The 16,949-nt window shown below is 42.3% G+C and overlaps 1 protein-coding gene across 16 annotated transcripts in view; it reads left to right on the top strand.

Annotated features, from left to right (window-relative positions):
- Nucleotides 1–365: 365 nt before the first annotated feature.
- The window catches only part of TNC (tenascin C), a 96,361-nt gene continuing 79,777 nt past the window's right edge, over nt 366–16,949 (top strand). For 13 of the 16 annotated variants that reach the window (XM_024107486.3, XM_024107485.3, XM_065572626.1 and 10 more), the window contains exon 1: nt 464–660. The gene's annotated coding sequence lies outside the window, so the exon portion shown is untranslated. Of the gene's footprint in view, nt 1,018–1,288; nt 1,436–16,949 lie in introns of all 16 variants that reach the window. The other 3 variants (XM_024107478.3, XM_024107484.3, XM_042859690.2) reach the window with 3 other exon arrangements.

Here is a 16,949-nt window from a genome sequence, read left to right as displayed (position 1 = left end):
ACACCAGCTGAGGGGGCTGCGATGTGTGAGAAGCATCTTTGGAACTGGAATCCTGCTTGCCACCCCCCTGTTCTTACTGGATTTTGTTCCACCGCATTAATAACAGGGGGAAAGACTAAAAACTCTGATGATATACTTTGCTGATGCTGTAAGGAAAATATTCTCCTCTGAGTCACTTGCCTTGAACTGACTTTTTTTTTTTCTCCCTCTTGGAGCAGGGGGTTTCCTTCTCCTTCTTTAGCCATAAACTGCATGCAAATACCTTTGTGTGTGTGTGTGTGTTTTTCAGTTTCACAAGCTACCCCACGCTCCAAAGGGACTCGGGAGGCTGTTCCTTTAATAAGCCAACTGGAAAAAAAAAAGAAGTGGAACGCTTGCCTTGAGGCATCCCATTACAGTGGAATGAGACAAGGATCAGGACTTCTAGCTCAGCTATAAAAACCAGGCAGGAGCTGGCTGCTCTGACCACAGTTTGCCTTACTGTCAAACATCTCTCTCTCTCCCTCTCTCTCCAACACACCCAGACTATAAGACAAGACAACTTCTTCTCAGTTTTGACAGGACAGCAACAAAGTGGAAAGGCGGTTGCTGACTTTAACATCCTATTTATTTCCTGGAGGCTGCTCGTGGTGGGATCTAATTCATATCAACGCTGGCAAGGTAAGTCTGGTTCATCGCAAATGGCTAAATCTAAAAAAAAACCCCAAAACAACAACAACAAACCCTCAGGAGCTTTTTTCTTTTTTTTTAAGCTTGCAATAATAGAATGTGCCCTAGTGAACTTTACAGTCGTTGCTTTTACTCAGTCTGAACTGCCAGAGGATCTCATCTGGGAACATGTGTTCGTGAAGTGTGCACGCGTTCAGGCTGTTTTTATTTTCTGATGTCTGATATAATCAGATGAGTGTCTCAGTGGCAGTGGCCTGAACAAATGAATGAACCAATGAATGAATGAAGGAGCGCTGGGATTGCTGAGCTCTAGATCTGGGGCAATGCAGACAAAATTTGGATGACAAGGTGGGTACAAAATGAATGTCGGGTTGGAGGGGAATTCTTGAGGTTCGCTTTGCTACTCAAGTAACTAAAGAAGGTGTCTCCACTGTCAGATCAAACTCACTTCTAATTCTTAGGCACTTCAAATAATTGTCGTCACTAGACTGTTAGGTATGAATTGAAAAGAGTTGGAAAGTTTTCATTTTTAATTGGCCACTTCCCTTGCGCTAAAGTTTTTTTTTTCCTCACCTTTCTCTCTCTCTCCCTCCCTCCCTCCCCCCCCATTGGGCTCCAGTTTCTTCCACAAGTACAGTGACATCTGACTCTGAGTTGGGGAACAAAAGACAAAGGCAGCCACAGCTGGTATTTTATTACTAAGTATTTAAAACGGGAGGACAAGGGGACTCCAGGGCAGAGGGTTGAAATTCTGCCATTATGACAGGTAAAAACGAGCCACTTTCTGTACGAACCAGAGCTACTTTCTCATGCTTAACCAGTTACTTCCCTGTGCATTACAATTTTTGGCATCACTAGTTATCCCGTTGGCTTAAATTGCTTCCGATGATAGAGAAGAGTGTAATCCTTGGCTTTGTTTAATGGTTAAGTCCTACTTCAGAACTTTCTGTAGTGACATCATTTTTAAGTGTTTGTTTTACAACTTAATATCTGGTTAATGGGAAGAACTGGGTTTTGGCTAGTATTTTCATTTTGACAAAACTTTCATTGCACTGGGCAGATAAAATGTTACGTTTATGCTGCCTGGCATAAATGGAAAACCATGACACGTCTCTAGTGTACAATAGACACACACATAGTCCAGAGGCACAAGAAAGGTATTCTTTACTAACTCTTCATTAATACAGAAACTAGAACAAAAACCAGTATACTGCAGTTATTCAGTGAATAGGGCAGAAAGTCTGATGTAGTATCTTTTTTTCCACCAGTTCATTTAGCAAATGTCTTCCTTTAGTGACATTTATTCCCCTCCTTATGATGGAATAAAGTAGCAGAGAGGAAAACTTATAACTACACACATTAAATTAGTTAAAAAAAACCATGCTCTATCTAACATGTATCAGAGTGCCTGTATGTGCCTTGAAATGATTTAAAACCAGAGCCTGCAAATGGTATGTACTGTTTGATGACTTAGCAAGTATTAACTCTTTTATAACAGAGAACTAAAAAGAGAGCCAGATATGGAATGAGAGTTTTCTCTTTTGTGTCTTTTCATTTCACATGTCTAAGCAATAAATCTTAAAAATCAGATTTTTTTTTAATCAAATTAACATGCTCAATTAAAATCAAGCTGAACCAGTAACCTCCCTGGGTGTTCACACCCGTTATCGGAGAGTTCACAGTCAGCCCCATGCTGCAGCTGGTCCCCCTCTCCAGTATCAGCCCAGCAAAGAGCTTGCATCTGAAATGAACATGGGGATTAGCAGCTGTAAAACAGCAGAGTAAAAAGGGACTAGTCAAAAGACTCCATCCTGCCCACACCCTCACTGGCCCCATTGCATTCATTGTCTGCAGCAAATTACTATTCATGTGCCAGATTTTCTCTTCATTAATGTCATCCCATGTCTCCTTTCATCCCAGAGAAGAGGCTTTTCTAGTTACTGTATTGATGCTATCCATGCCATTGGAAGAGCCCTGTGATCCACAGAAAAGTATGCATCTTGCAGATTAGAGCAAAGCTGGTGTCATATAGCAAGAGGTGTCAGACAGGACCTATTGCTGAACCCGCCCCAATAAACAGAGACCTAAAAAAACCTCCGCCCTTCCATTGAAGTGCTGCTGGGTGCCCCATAAAATTTGACTCAGAAGCACTTCCCAAAGTTACTGTAACTCTGGCCAGAGTGCATAACTTTTATAGGGAAATCCCTTCTTTTGCTAGCCCTATCACGCTCAGGATAGACTGTCTGCCCTCTCCCTCCCCCAAAATAATTGCAGTTATGCTTAACTATCCTGTTACCAACCTGGAATTTCAAAAGGTGTTTGACGTTAGATGGGGTGGCTTATTCATCCTAAACCTGTCATTTATAAAATCCCTATAATAAACTAAAGGGCTCTTTCATAGGTGCAGATGTTCTGGTGATGCTTTACCAAGGCTGTCAAAGCTCTCTTGAGTAAAGATATTCTGTCACTTAGGGATAAGCAAGACCAGATTAGATAGCTGCAGAGTCTATAGTTCTTGGGGTAGGTTCCGTACTCTCCTTCCTTCTCTGCTGTCAAAATACAGAACTGAAAATGGATTTGAATTGCAAGTCTAAAGCTTAGCATCTTCTTAACCTCAAGGGATGTCATCATGTGAAATAATGGCCACCCACTTACAGCTGTTTGCTACTCTTCTGATATTACACATCTCATCTAACGTTTGCCTAGGCTTGTATGACTTTGACATGTAAGGCATTTTGGATGCAAAGGCACAATGGAAAATGCTAAGTATTAATCATTTGGTATTTTGGATTGCATGAATTGACAATGGTGAATGTGAATTTATACCAGTCAGCTGGTGTACCTAACATTACATAACCTCACCCTTGCAGAGCTGCTAAGTTGATATAGTGAGTTAACTTGAATTAGAGTGTAATAAACCTCTTACTGCATAAGATCTGGGTTCAGATTTGAACTTGGACACAAGCAAAAAAGAGTTGGGTGGTCTCTGCATAGTTACCAACTAGCCATTTGTCTACCTTACAAGCTCAACACATAATTAAACATAAGAGACGCAGGGAGGTTGAACATTACTCCAGTCTGAAGTCTGGGACTTGATATATTCAGCCCTGGACACATGCCATAAAGGCACTGCTAAGTAAAGGGCCACTGACAGTTTTAAGGTCCAATATCTCATAAACCTCCAGGGTTAGAAATGCATGATTTATACTACTGGAAAGTTAGGAATGTCATCTTTCCAATGGCAGAAAGCATTTGTTTTGAACTCTGGCCGGCTGTAAGTTATTGGTTTGTAAAAATATGTTCTAATTTACCATCTTGTTTCTCCCCACCTACCTAACTTAAATTCTTATATGGCTTTTTTTTTTTCCCCCAAGCAGCACTGTCTCAGGAACTGAGACTTTCACAAAAAACAATAATTTATAAACTATATAAGCCTGAAAATATTGTAAAGTACTAATACCTAATCCTAGCAGTTTTCCACATAATAGCTGCAATATGATCACAGAAAGCATGTTACAACTGAAGGGGGGAAACTAACAAAGATGGGAATCAGAATGACATGATTTTATGGACCAGTCTCACATGACCTTCCAGGGTTAGAAATATTATGGCAGACAATACAAATCATTTTAGGACCAGTAAAGTTTGGTCCTAGATTTGTGCCTGAAAATACACTTGAGTCCCTGGGCCAAGGAATGGAAGAGCAAGGGACAGTTGCAGGTCAATATTGAGCTATGAGATTTACTCTGATTGGTGAAGTGCTTTGACATCTATGGATGGAAAGGACTTCCAAGGGCCTGATCCAAAGGCCATTGAAATCTACTATCATGACCAGTGATGCTTGAACAATTTTTATAATGGGGGCGCTGAAGGCAGAAACCATGTATTTGGGTTGTTATTACTACTTCAAGTCTGGGGGTGCAGCAGCACCCCTACTTCCAGCACCTATGACCATTGCCTTCAGTGGATTTTGGATCAGACCTCTTAACAAGCTGTTTTTGTTATGACTACATTAGTTTGGGGTCTCTTTGTGCTCAGTGTTGTATACACATGTAGAGACAGTCCCTGTCCCCAGAACCTTACAAATAGACAAGACCGAAACATCGTTACTGATGGCTTTAAAAGTTCTTTGTGGGATTCAAAGGAAAGAAGCGAAACGACCGTTCTTTGTGGAAGAAGAAAAATGTCAGAAGCAAAATGAACAATTCTCAGATACGTTGTCGAGCTCTTTCAGTTTCCACTGAGCTGTGGGGTGTGTACAACTTAACCATTCCTGTCGATGGCGCGCTCCCCACTCCAGCCAATCCAAGTTGGCGTTAAATGCCTTCTGCATGTGGGGAAAGTTAACAATTGGGCATTCTTCCAGTAAATAAAATCCCCCAAAGCGTGATGGAACTAAGCTGCACAAAATGGTTGGGATAGGAGAGTGGGAGGATTCTTTGGGACAAGGGGTATCTGTGGGCTTAGCAGGATGGTTGGATGCATAAGGAAGGAATATTAGGAAGTCCCTAGTGCTGTGCAGAAAAAAATCCTTTACCCATGGTCTTTTTCTAGCATTAGTAAATAGGAGAAAAGCTGTTACAACGTAAATGTGATTTGGATTATATATCTTTCATCATACTTGGATGAGAAAAAATATCTTCTTAGGATTTCTCTTTGTATCATTCACACAACCCAAATCCCATTGCTAATACACACAGCAATACAGGGCCATATCCTCGGCTGGTTTAAATCGATGTAGCTGCATTGACTTCAGAAGAACCAGGTGAACTTACACCAGCTGAGGACATAACTCACAAACTGTCCATAATAAAACACAAGTAAGATACTGCTCCTTGGGCTATGGAGTCAATGGAAATGAGGTCCCATCTATCTCCCTCCCCCATATATATAAAAGGGTTATTTGTAAGTTGGATTCAAAAGACAAATTCATTCCGAGTTGACTCAGACATTCGGAATATCCTCAAATTCACATCCTTAATGGTGTTGCCACTGTCATTTCAATTAAACTAATCTTGGCTGTTGCCAAGTTTTAAGAATTTCTAACCAGAAAATCCCTGTCTGCAAATAGCCTGTGGCATTTTGTATTCTTCAGAAAATGGAGGGTACCCTTGCCAAGTTTGCATTCAGTCATCCATCACGTATAAGCCATTCTTCTTCAGCAATAGGGGAGCTCTGATGCCTACTTATAAAGATTACTCACACAGAAAACGCTTTCCTTTTAACCAGAACTGCATGAGGAGCAGAAAGGAAGCTTTCTTCAATTCCTATAGCTGTTTGGTTTCCAAACCCTTAACAAAAATGATATTGTTTCATGGCTAGAAAACCTATTCTTTTTAGCAATTGACTAAGAAGAACATGGTGATGGAAAAGAATTAGTTTTAATACAGACACAAACAAAAAATCAAAATTTAGAAATGAAAAAGGTCTGTCAGGGTATCTCTTAGATATCTTGTCCACCCCCCTGCTGAGCTGTAGATCTTGCAAGAGATGAATTGGGTATAGTTTTAGACTGAGGTTTTCAAGATGGCCCACGGAGGGGTGCTGAACTCATTTATTTTCCTTTGAAAATCGCTGGTGTAATGGCCCTGATTCAGCAAAACGCCTGTTATAATCTGTCCTGATTGATCAGAACAATTGAAACACAGGCTGAAAGCGAAGCATGTAATTCAGATCCTTGCTGTACTGGGGAGTTAATCTTAAAGTTTAACTCTGTGGGCCTGCTTCTTATTTACCCTTATGCCTCTTGACACCACTGTGTAAAATAGTCTTAGAATGGGTGCAGTGTTTTTCACTTTGATGCTCAGGCCTCTCAATCCTTAGTCCTGTGGGGTTGCTTTTACACACACACACACACACACACACACGCGTATGTCATTATGGTTATTGGTATCTCTAAGGTGCCCCCAACACTGTGGTACTTAAGCATCACTACACCAGATTGCTTTCCACGAAAGTGATCAGATTTTCATTCCTCCATGGGCTCACAGTCTCAGTGACCCAATGATCACCCAATTACTGCACTGCCAAGTCTGATATAAAGAGTACAAGATCCAAAGAGTGTGACATGCCAAAATGGGATAGAAATAGATTTCCACTTGCCTGGTCTCTCTCAATCTGACTCTGATCTGGTCACACTTCTGAAGCTATTTCGCTGTTCTACTAGTCTTATTTTACTGATTATATCAGCTGTGATATGGTACTGCCATAGGCATTTTGGGAAAGTCAGTTTACATGTGTGATTTATTTGTTTGGGATCTCTTAAGAGCAAATTATGAACCCTTTACTCATATTGGTGATCACTTACACAAATACCCTCATTGGCACTACTCGGAGTAATGCTCATCATTGTGAATAAGTATCAGAGGGGTAGCCATGTTAGTCTGAATCTGTAAAAAGCAACAGAGGGTCCTGTGGCACCTTTAAGACTAACAGAAGTATTGGGAGCATAAGCTTTCGTGGGTAAGAACCTCACTTGCATCTGAAGAAGTGAGGTTCTTACCCACGAAAGCTTATGCTCCCAATAGTTCTGTTAGTCTTAAAGGTGCCACAGGACCCTCTGTTGCTTTTTATTGTGAGTAAGGGGTTTACAATCTGGCTCCAAATTAATAGTGTTGTTTTAAAGGGGCAGGGCCTGATTCTCAATGGATGGGTAAGGAATAGTGTCCCTAGCCTCTGTTTGTCAGAGGGTGGAGATGGATGGCAGGAGAGAGATCACTTCATCATTACCTGTTAGGTTCACTCCCTCTGGGGCACCTGGCATTGGCCACTGTCGGTAGACAGGATACTGGGTTGGATGGACCTTTGGTCTGACCCAGTAGGGCCGTTCTTATGTTCTTATGCCACCTTACACTACACTGAAAGTATGAAGGAGCCTCACATTGGGTGTAAATATAACTTTAAACTTTAACGTCCCTGTCCACTGCCAGATGGGTGCAAACGGCTTTGTGTAAATGAGAATCGGGCCTGAAGTGTCCAATTTATCTTCAGTTGCTTTATATATGGACTGAGCTTATCCGATTCACTGTTAGGCCTGGTCCACACTAACCCCCCACTTCGAACTAAGATACGCAACTTCAGCTACGTGAATAACGTAGCTGAAGTCGAAGTACCTGAGTTCGAACTTACCGCAGGTCCACACGCAGCAGGCAGGCTCCCCCGTGGACTCCGCATACTCCTCTCGCAGAGCAGGAGTACTGGCGTCGACGGCGAGCACTTCCGGGATCGATTTATCGCGTCTAGACAAGACGTGATAAATCGATCCCAGAAGATCGATTGCTTACCGCCGGACCCGGACTAGTTAGTATTGCACTCAGAGTTGGAAAGTTGAGTGGGACCTAATGCATAACGCCCTGAGCTAGTTGTATTGTAAAGAAACTTCAGCTTGCTCAGGATGCAGCTACATGTGTCGACCTGATTCTGATCTGACTTGCATCCATGTAAGTCAGGAGTAACCTCTTGTGGAATTACACCAATGTAAAACGGGTACGAGTGAGAGGAGAGCTGGGTCTGTCGAATGCTTTCCAGTGGATAGAACGTATTACACCTGTGCTTCACCAATGTCATTGTTTGAAATTCATTTCATTTCTGCATGCAATTAAAGGGATCGGTTTTCCTCTGTGCAATCAGATGAGCTTAGACACTGCAGGCCAAATTCTCTGTTGATGTAAGTGTGTTGACTTCAGTGGAGATCTGCTAGCATAAAATTGGGCCCTGCTCCTCAGGTTCCACAGCTCAAGTTGCAGTCAGACATGGCTCTGGTGTGGATAGATCCCAAGTGAATATGCTCGAGAGAATGGGTCAGGATATTCTTGGAGGATTCTCAAATCTCCCTTCAGCTCAGCAGAGCCTCAGTTTGTTACATTCCAAACAACGTACAAGGTGTCTCTATGCAGACTTCTTGCACGAGTGCAGTCATTGATTCAATGCACCACTTGCTCAGAGCTGCCAGTGTGTCTAGATTTTCTGTTCCCCTCCATGATAAAAGCTTATGCTTTACATCAAAGTACCAAGGAGCATTTCAGGCTGAGTTAAGGAGGAAAGATCCACTGCTTGTTTCAAGTGCTCTGCACCCATTTCCCTCGTGGCTTGTGGATTTGATCTGTTGCACTCTCTGGAGTTGACTCCATCCCATCTCTGCCTGTCAACAATATTTTTTGTTCATAAAATAGAGGGTTTAAGGAAGGATCTACTACTCCACTGCTGGTTTCCGAAGAAGCAAGTTCTTGATCCATTGTCTCTGACAGATTTAGGCCAAGCAGCTATCTAGCCTTGGGGGAGACGGTCTTCTAGGAATTATTTCTGTGGTCTCATGTGTTGGTAAAATGTGCATATTCCTGCAAATTTAAAATGTTAGTACCAAGGACAGAGGAGTTCTCAGCTGGGATGGAATGCAGGCCAAGTAAACCATTAATTCTTTAAAAAATGAGGGGTTGGCTCAAAGGAAGGTTGCCGGCTCACTCCCTCGGCACCTATTAAGAGGAAGTCATAAGCCCCCAGGGAATTGGAAGGGAAGCAGTGATATTTCACATAGCTGAGAGCAGTGTATGTTTATGGTGAGGTCTGAGGAAAGCATCATCCCAATGTGTAATCTGCAGAGCTGGAATAATTATGTGGTTAAAGCAAAGCAAAATTACAAACTGCAGTGCAAATAACCACAATCGTCGCTTAAAATATCCTCCTGCCTTCCAACCGATTGCCATCTTAGCCATTCATAGCTTTTAAACGCTTTGTCTTTTTCCACTCCAATGCACAAGTGTGCCAATTGTGTTCTCTAGTTACAGCTAAGTCATAAAGAAAGAAGAATACCACTCCGTTTGCCTCTATATACAAGGATCCCTCTACAAAGTTAACTTAAAAGAAGGGGCAATGGAATGTTTGGCTTATGGAATGGGACACTGGATAATTGCATGCTGGCTTTGTGACCCCACTATAAATCCTTTCACTTGATAACATGGTGCTTTATTTTCTTAAGAGCCCACGTTCTACGAAATAGACCAAATTACAAGACGAATCCTTTGATTGGGTAACTCCATGGAGGGATGAACTTGAACTTGGCTTGTTATATCTATAGGCTGTGCGTGAGCATAACCTCACCTTTGTGCAAAATGAACGTTCATTTAAATAGGAATGAATATTATGTGTTGATCACATCAGTGCTTTAGTCCCTAACTGCAAGCTTTAGCATAATTGCAAAACTATTTTTAAAAACATAACTGTTAAGTGTTTACTGTGATAAAAAGCAAAATCAAAAGTGAAGAGATGCTATTAGTCAAATTATGCTCTCCTTTCCACCATTGTAATTCTAGTGTATTGCATTTGGCTAGCGTGGAGTCACTCTGGATTTAAACCAGTGTCTCTGAGGAAAAAGGTGCAATGAAAATCTTAGAATATAGAAAAAGGAATCAGACGCCCAAAGTATGCATAAGGGATTCGTTGTGTGAAATGTGTTCATGGTTATTGATCAGATCTTGAAAGCTCCATTTTGTTTTTACACATCCTCATCAGTATTGTTGACCCCGAGCGTTCAAAAATCATGAACCTGGCCTGAAAATTATGACATTGGGGGGGGGAAGAGGAGGCTCATTTTATTTCTCTTACGGTTTCTAAGCCTTTAGGTCTCACTGTCTTACTGCTTTTAAGCTTTTTCCTGCAACTAGAAGGCTAGAAATGTACTTAAAACAAAGGAAACCTGTGGGTGTTTTGGTTTTTTTTTTTTGATAATATGATTCCAGGAGCTGGGTTTTGAAGAGAAATACCAAATATCACAAGACTCATAATATCATGAGAGCTGGCAACAGTGAACTACTCTTAGTTGCCCCTCTACTTTGTTGATATTAGTTGGCAAATTTATTGTAGGTGTCTCAATGGTGGATTTGAGGAGAGATTTGGATGCAGTAAGGGTGGTGGTCTTGTAGACAGCTCTGAAAGGTCTTCTCATGCATAGAGAGTAGAATGGAAGAAACTGCAAAGATTTTTTTGAAAGAAGCAGACAAACAGGCCATCTAGGGAAGCATCCTCTTCAGAGGGAGGTGGTGATGGGAAGCGGGGCCAAGCGCTGAGTCTGAAGGCCTTCCCGTGAGTACTGCTGCTCTGTGTTTCTAGGTGCAGTGGTTAGGCTGAGAAAACACATGTTTAGATGTTCGGTTACAGTCATTCTCGCTCACATTCATGGGATAAATTAATCATCAAAATTGGGTGGAGAAGAAATCCAACCCCACAGCACATTGCTGGAGGTTTTATTACTTTCCTTTGGAGCAATGATAGTCAATATGTTCTTTATTGTGGACTACTTACAACAGATCAAGGAGACTCTCCTCCCAATCACACACGTTCTCTGTGGCCACTATAGTGCAAGGGAACATGGAAAAGCAATATTATGGCAGAACTGGAGACACGAGGAAAATCAAATCACTTTAATACAATGAGTTTACGTCCCTTATTCTGTAGCTGTACTTCTTTCCTTCTCTCTGTGTTGTCCACCATCTTTTCTAATCTGCAGCCCCCACTGTCACCCTCTTTGCCAGTTAGTTCTGTCGGCTAACTCTCTCAAGCTGCGTTATTCATCTGCAAGTTTGACCATAATTGAATTTACACCAAAGAAACACCTGTTAAGGAGACTTAATTGCTGTCCTTGATGTCTGCCTCGCAACCCCAAGCAGGTATATAAGGGGGACGCTGCTTCAGAATTGATTCACATGATGTTCAAATGATGGTTGCATTTTGTGACCAATGCATCTCTATGGACTATTTGGAAGTAAGCTACTCAGATTCCATGAACCTGTTGAACGATGTCTGGTCAGCATTACTAAAGGAGAAACTTTCTTTGCATTGAGTGAACACCATACTGTGATTAGAGGAGTGTGAGTGGGCACTGATGGACTTTCACCCTTCTTGACTTCATTTATGTGTATTTTGGTTTTGGCTTAGTAATAACATACTGTATTGCACCTTCATCCAATGACCTCAAAGTGTGGCAGAAATGTGAGTTTTGAGACACCCCTATGAGGCATTATGTGCATTTTACAGACGGCACAGCTGAGGCAGAGTCCAGTGGCTAAACTGAGAGTAGATCTGTAAGGCGGTGCATGTTAAAGAAAACTGTCTCAGAAATACTTTATTCCACTTGCCAGCGTGTAAATCTGAATGAAAAGAAGTCTAAATTTGTCACTTATGCTTTTTTCCAACCCTTTAATTTACAGCTTCTTAAATATCAGAATAAAGCACAGGGCATTTTAACTTACAGACTCCTGTTAGTTGCATTTCTTGCCACACTTTCATATTCTGGCCCAACTCTATGTGAGTTACACCAATCTAGAGGAGAACTGATTCTTAGGAACGTGTAAGTTACATGTTAATAGAAGAGAGCCTCATTCATGTCTAAGTAAGTCAGTCACTGTAAGCTGGTGTAAATTACATATTGGCAGGTGTGGGGTCAGAAGAACGGCCACTTAGACTCCTTCTACATGGAATTAGTGGGCCAAATACTGCTCTCATGTACCTCAGTATAAATTCAGAGTAACTCCATCGATGTGTAAATGAGAACAAAAATGTGCAGTTAGTCTTAACTTCTCTGGGCCTAATTCAGAATTGATGCTAAGTGCCTTTTCCAGCATCAGGCAGCATGTCGGCAAAAGAACCAAGGAACAAAACCTAGAAGTTCTAGCTCCCAGCTTCCGACCGTTGTGACCTGATGGAAACTAACCCTTCTGGGCTATGTGAAATGGACTGCCGAAAGTCTATGGATGGTTGCTGAAGAAACAGTGGCGGTTCTGGAAATGAAACAGAGCTTTGTATTTGAAATTAACATAAGTTGCTATGATTAATACAGAGAAGAATACAAACTTCAGAATTTGAAACTGTGTCTGTGAAGGACTCGGCATAATTCAAAGTGAAGTCACTGATGTCTACCCAAAAAATGAGCTCCGGGGAAAGTGTAACTTGGCAAAGAAACTTTCCAAAGACAAGTTTAGAAATCTGTAGATCTTTTCCAGCCCTGAGTACATCTTTGCTAAAGGCAGGAAGAGCAAGAGTAAGCAAATACTTTTACTATTAGGAACAGTTTTATTAAAAGGTACAGATTGTAGGATTGATTTTGCTGCATGATTAAGCACAAATGTTGCTTTGGCTGTGGAAGGCTTTTTACTGGAAAAGGCACTAATCTGGTTTTTAGCTTCCTTGAGTGCTGCTTATGGACCTGTTTCCATATTTAAGAGTCCAGCAGCCGCATATGGGTCTGCACAAACTAATGGGTAAGACTGATTTCTGTGCTGAAAATGCAGGGCGGGGGCGGGGGGGGGGGAGGGCAGGGGAGTTTATAACAGGACACAAAACAAAAGGAAAGTGCAAACCCAGACCCGTTTCCATGGAGTCATTTTGAGAAGGCATATTTCTATAGTTCCGCTTCCGTTTTTAGAACAGAGCTCTCTTTTTCCCCCTGATTTCATCCCCTTGTTGCCGTTCACATTGCTGATGTATACTGCTGTTTCTAATCTATATTCTTTGTCTGTGTTGTATCTGCCAGAGGCGTTTTTAATTCCAGCCCTGGAAACTACAGTAAGAATGGAGATTGCTTTGCAGTTTCGGGAGGGGCGTGTGGGGAGGTGGTAGTTAGCAGATGCATAGACCCCTCTTTTTATTTTATTTCTCTCAAGTTTGTAGCAAATTGCTCTACTTGGCTGAGTGCTTTGCACCCCGCCGGGATTCTGAATGTAGCTCAAAAGGCCCCCACTGACCTGCTTGTTTTGTTTCTCTTTTGCGAATTCCTGTTTCCGGAAAATTATGCTCAAATAACCAAGCTCTCTGCAAAAACCAGCTTCGTGCACGGACTGGATTTCCTGCTAGCCTGTGCCTCTTTTGAGGCAGTGAGAATTGGGTTGCAAGAGAAAGATGGGGTTAGCTTCCCCATTGCTTTCTCCCAATTTTCCATCTATCGGTAATATTACTCGCTCTGATCCTATTCTGTCCCCTAAAACATCCAGATTGTCTGTCATGGCTCGGATGAAAATCCCTCTGCAGTTTCAACTGAATGTTCTGTTCTTCACTTCTGTCCTAAAGCATGAAATATGTCAGCTGTTTAACAGTGTATGACATCACTACACAACAGTAATGCTGTTAAACAGTTGATGTGTTTCACCAGTGAGGGTGCATTTTGCGTGTGTGTGTGTGCACATGCATATGAAGCTATTCTTATGTTCAGCTCGTAAAGACTTGGGGATTCTTTGAGATCAAAGGCACTGGGTAAATATAAAATATTAGCTCCAAATACAAAGTTTGGATTTTATTCCAGCTACAAATTGTCCCCAAAGGCTGTAGGGTTTTGTTAGCATTATCGCTTATTTCCATACGTTCATCTTGTTTTGCTAGTCTGCTGACCACATGTTGGCTCCAAACGAAGCCTTCAATCTAGTATTGTTCCACCAGAAATTCTAAATCCAGGCAACTTCATGGTGCTCCGCCCATTCATTTTCTCATGAGGACTTCTTCCCTGATGCAAAAGATAACCCAGACTATAGCTAGCACAGGGCAATAAAAGAAGTTTCCCTATCAGCAAAATCAGGCTCCAATTATTCTAATGTGTTTGTTTACTGGCATGGCTGTGGCGCTCCTGAATATTGTATCTAACTGTGAGCTTGGGGATTCTTCAGTGCCTTTCATCTGAGGTTGTCAGTGCACTTTAAAAACATTCATTCATTAAGCCACGTTTCCCCTTTGAGAATTTATAAATGCGCAAACTGAGGCACAGTGCTATGAGAGACAATAGTATAGAAGCCAGGAATCCTGAATCCCAATCCCCTGTTCTAACCACTAGATCATGCTGCTACTAAACCAGGGCTTATAAATGTTTCCTGCAGACCCTGCTGATATTAAATGGTTGTCTGGGGATTCCAGCCATCCAGCATATTAAGCCAGCTTTATTTCTCTGGTTACGGTTGAGCAGGCCTCTAGTTGGGAACAGGGCTGCCTGGGGGGGGGCAAGTGGGGGGGCAATTTGTCCCAGGCCCCCACGAGAATATAGTATTCTATAGTATTGCAACTTTTTTTTATGGAAGGGGCCCCCCAAATTGCTTTGCCCCAGGCCCCCTGAATCCTCTGGGCAGCCCTGGTTGGGAAGCTCTCATCTAGACTATTGACCAGGGGGAGCTTGTCTGAAACTGGAGAACTCAATCCACCTGTGAGTTCAGTTCATGTTTTAGCTTTACAATGCCATAAGGGGTCTCTACATCACCCCGCAACCTAACCCTAACTCTAGCCTTACCGTTTTGCTTCAGCTGCACTACTTCTCAGTTCAACTCCAATTTCCCTTGCATTTTACTGTTCTAAACCGTTTGCAACAGATTGCCTAGCCTGATGAGTTGAAGTGTTTCATCCTCTAACCTTGGAAGAGGAGCTGGGAGAAAGAACTGTTTCTAGTGCATTGCAAAGCCCTAAATCCACTGTAGAGCAGAAGAGAGCCGAATCTCTCTCCCTGCCCTGCACTCTAGTCCATGTGTCACAGTAGATATATGGACACCATATGGTCAAGTGTGGAGGATATTTTCTCCCCTACACACGTAGCCTGTTTAACAGAACACAAACCACTCTGGAATATGGGCTGATGTTGTAAATTCCATGTAAGATATTAGAAAAAAACAAAACACTCCAAAACACATTCATTCTTAATGCTCCACTCAGAGTTCAAACAAAGATCCACGGCTCTGTGTTGTCAGTTTGGACGTAATCCCTGATTTGCAAAATTTCTATTTTTTATTGCCGCTGCATTTTAATGTCCTGGTTTATAAAACTTAAGCCGGCAAGGAGCAGCAAGCCGTTTAAACCATCGGGGCCATCCCTTCATTGGGAATAAATCAGCATCGTCCCACTGACTTCAGCGGAGCTAAGCCCATTTACACCAGTTGAGGATCTAGTCCATATTTTGCCTCCTATAGGAATCGGGGGGAGGTTTTGTGGGGGCGGGCGGCGGTTGTTAAAAAAGGGACGGATTCTCAGCTAGGGTAAGTCGCTGGCGCTCAGCTGAAATCAGCGGGACTGTGCTGATTTTCACCAGCTGGCCCAAAGCATTTGGTAAGAAAAGAGAGTGACATTTTTAACACTCCAAAACAATGCAATGAAATTAGAATCTAGACATCTTGGTACACGGGACCCCTCCTTCAAGCATTTCACACTGCTTGCTTCAGATCTAGTACCAAAAACACTTCCCGCCAAACACACACACGCACAGTTTATTTACCAGTCATCATGATGGTTTTTTGCCAAATGGGCAAACTTGCCTTGGTACCATAGGGACTGGTGCTCCAAAGAGTGATGAGAATCAGAATTGGGACTAGACAATGAGCCAACTAGAGAGCGAGAGAGCGAGAAAGAACGCTCTTCAGATCTAGGGCCAGATTCTTAAAGGTCTTTAGGCACCTAGAGATGCAGATAGTTGCCTAGTGGAATTTTCTGAAGCCTCTAAATATAGATGTTAGTTTCCCTGCACTTTTGAAAAGCCTACTAAGCACCTATCTGCATCTCTTGGTGCCTAAATACCTTTGAAAATCTGGCTGTAGGTTGCTTTTGAAAATGACCTTAGGCTCTTAAATCACTGAAGCACTTGAACGTTACCCTCTGCACTGCTCAAAGTGCATTAAACAGCACAAGTAATGTATCAAATGTGGTTAATCTCTCTTCTCCTTTCCCCTTGGGGAAAATTCTGTGCAATGCAGTGTTGTGTTTTGGAAGGGGTGTATGTGTGTTAAATGTCTACACTGCTCCGTATTTGTCAGAAAACACAGGTTGAAGAAGTGTACCTTGCATTTGGAGAGGAAGGTGGTGAGGTTTGTGATGGCACTTCCTGGGCGAGTTCGTTCCATAGTCTTGAACCAGCCACCAGGAAAGCTCAGTCTCCTGCAGAGATGAACATAAGACCAGCCATACTTAGTCAGACCAATGGTCTGTCTAACCCAGTCTTCTGCCTTCTGCCGGTGGCTGGTGTCAGAGGCTTCTGAGGGAATGAACAGAACAGGGCAATATCGAGTGATCCATCCCCTGTTGTCCAGCCCCAGCTTCTGGCAGTTGGAGGTTTAGGGACACCCAGAATATGGGGTTGCATCCCTGACCACCTTGGCTAATAGCTATTGACAGACCTATCCTCCATGAATGTATCTAATTCTTTTTTGAACCCATCTATAATTTTGGCCTTCACAACATCCCCTGGCAATAAATTCCACAGGTTGACTGTCTTGTGTGAAGAAGTACTTCCTTATGTTTATTTTAAACATGTTGCCTATTAATTTTGGGAG

Source organism: Chrysemys picta, chromosome 18 (assembly GCF_011386835.1).
Source record: "Chrysemys picta bellii isolate R12L10 chromosome 18, ASM1138683v2, whole genome shotgun sequence".
NCBI classification, from domain to species: Eukaryota; Metazoa; Chordata; order Testudines; family Emydidae; genus Chrysemys; species Chrysemys picta.
This window is presented reverse-complemented; position numbering and strand designations above follow the sequence as displayed.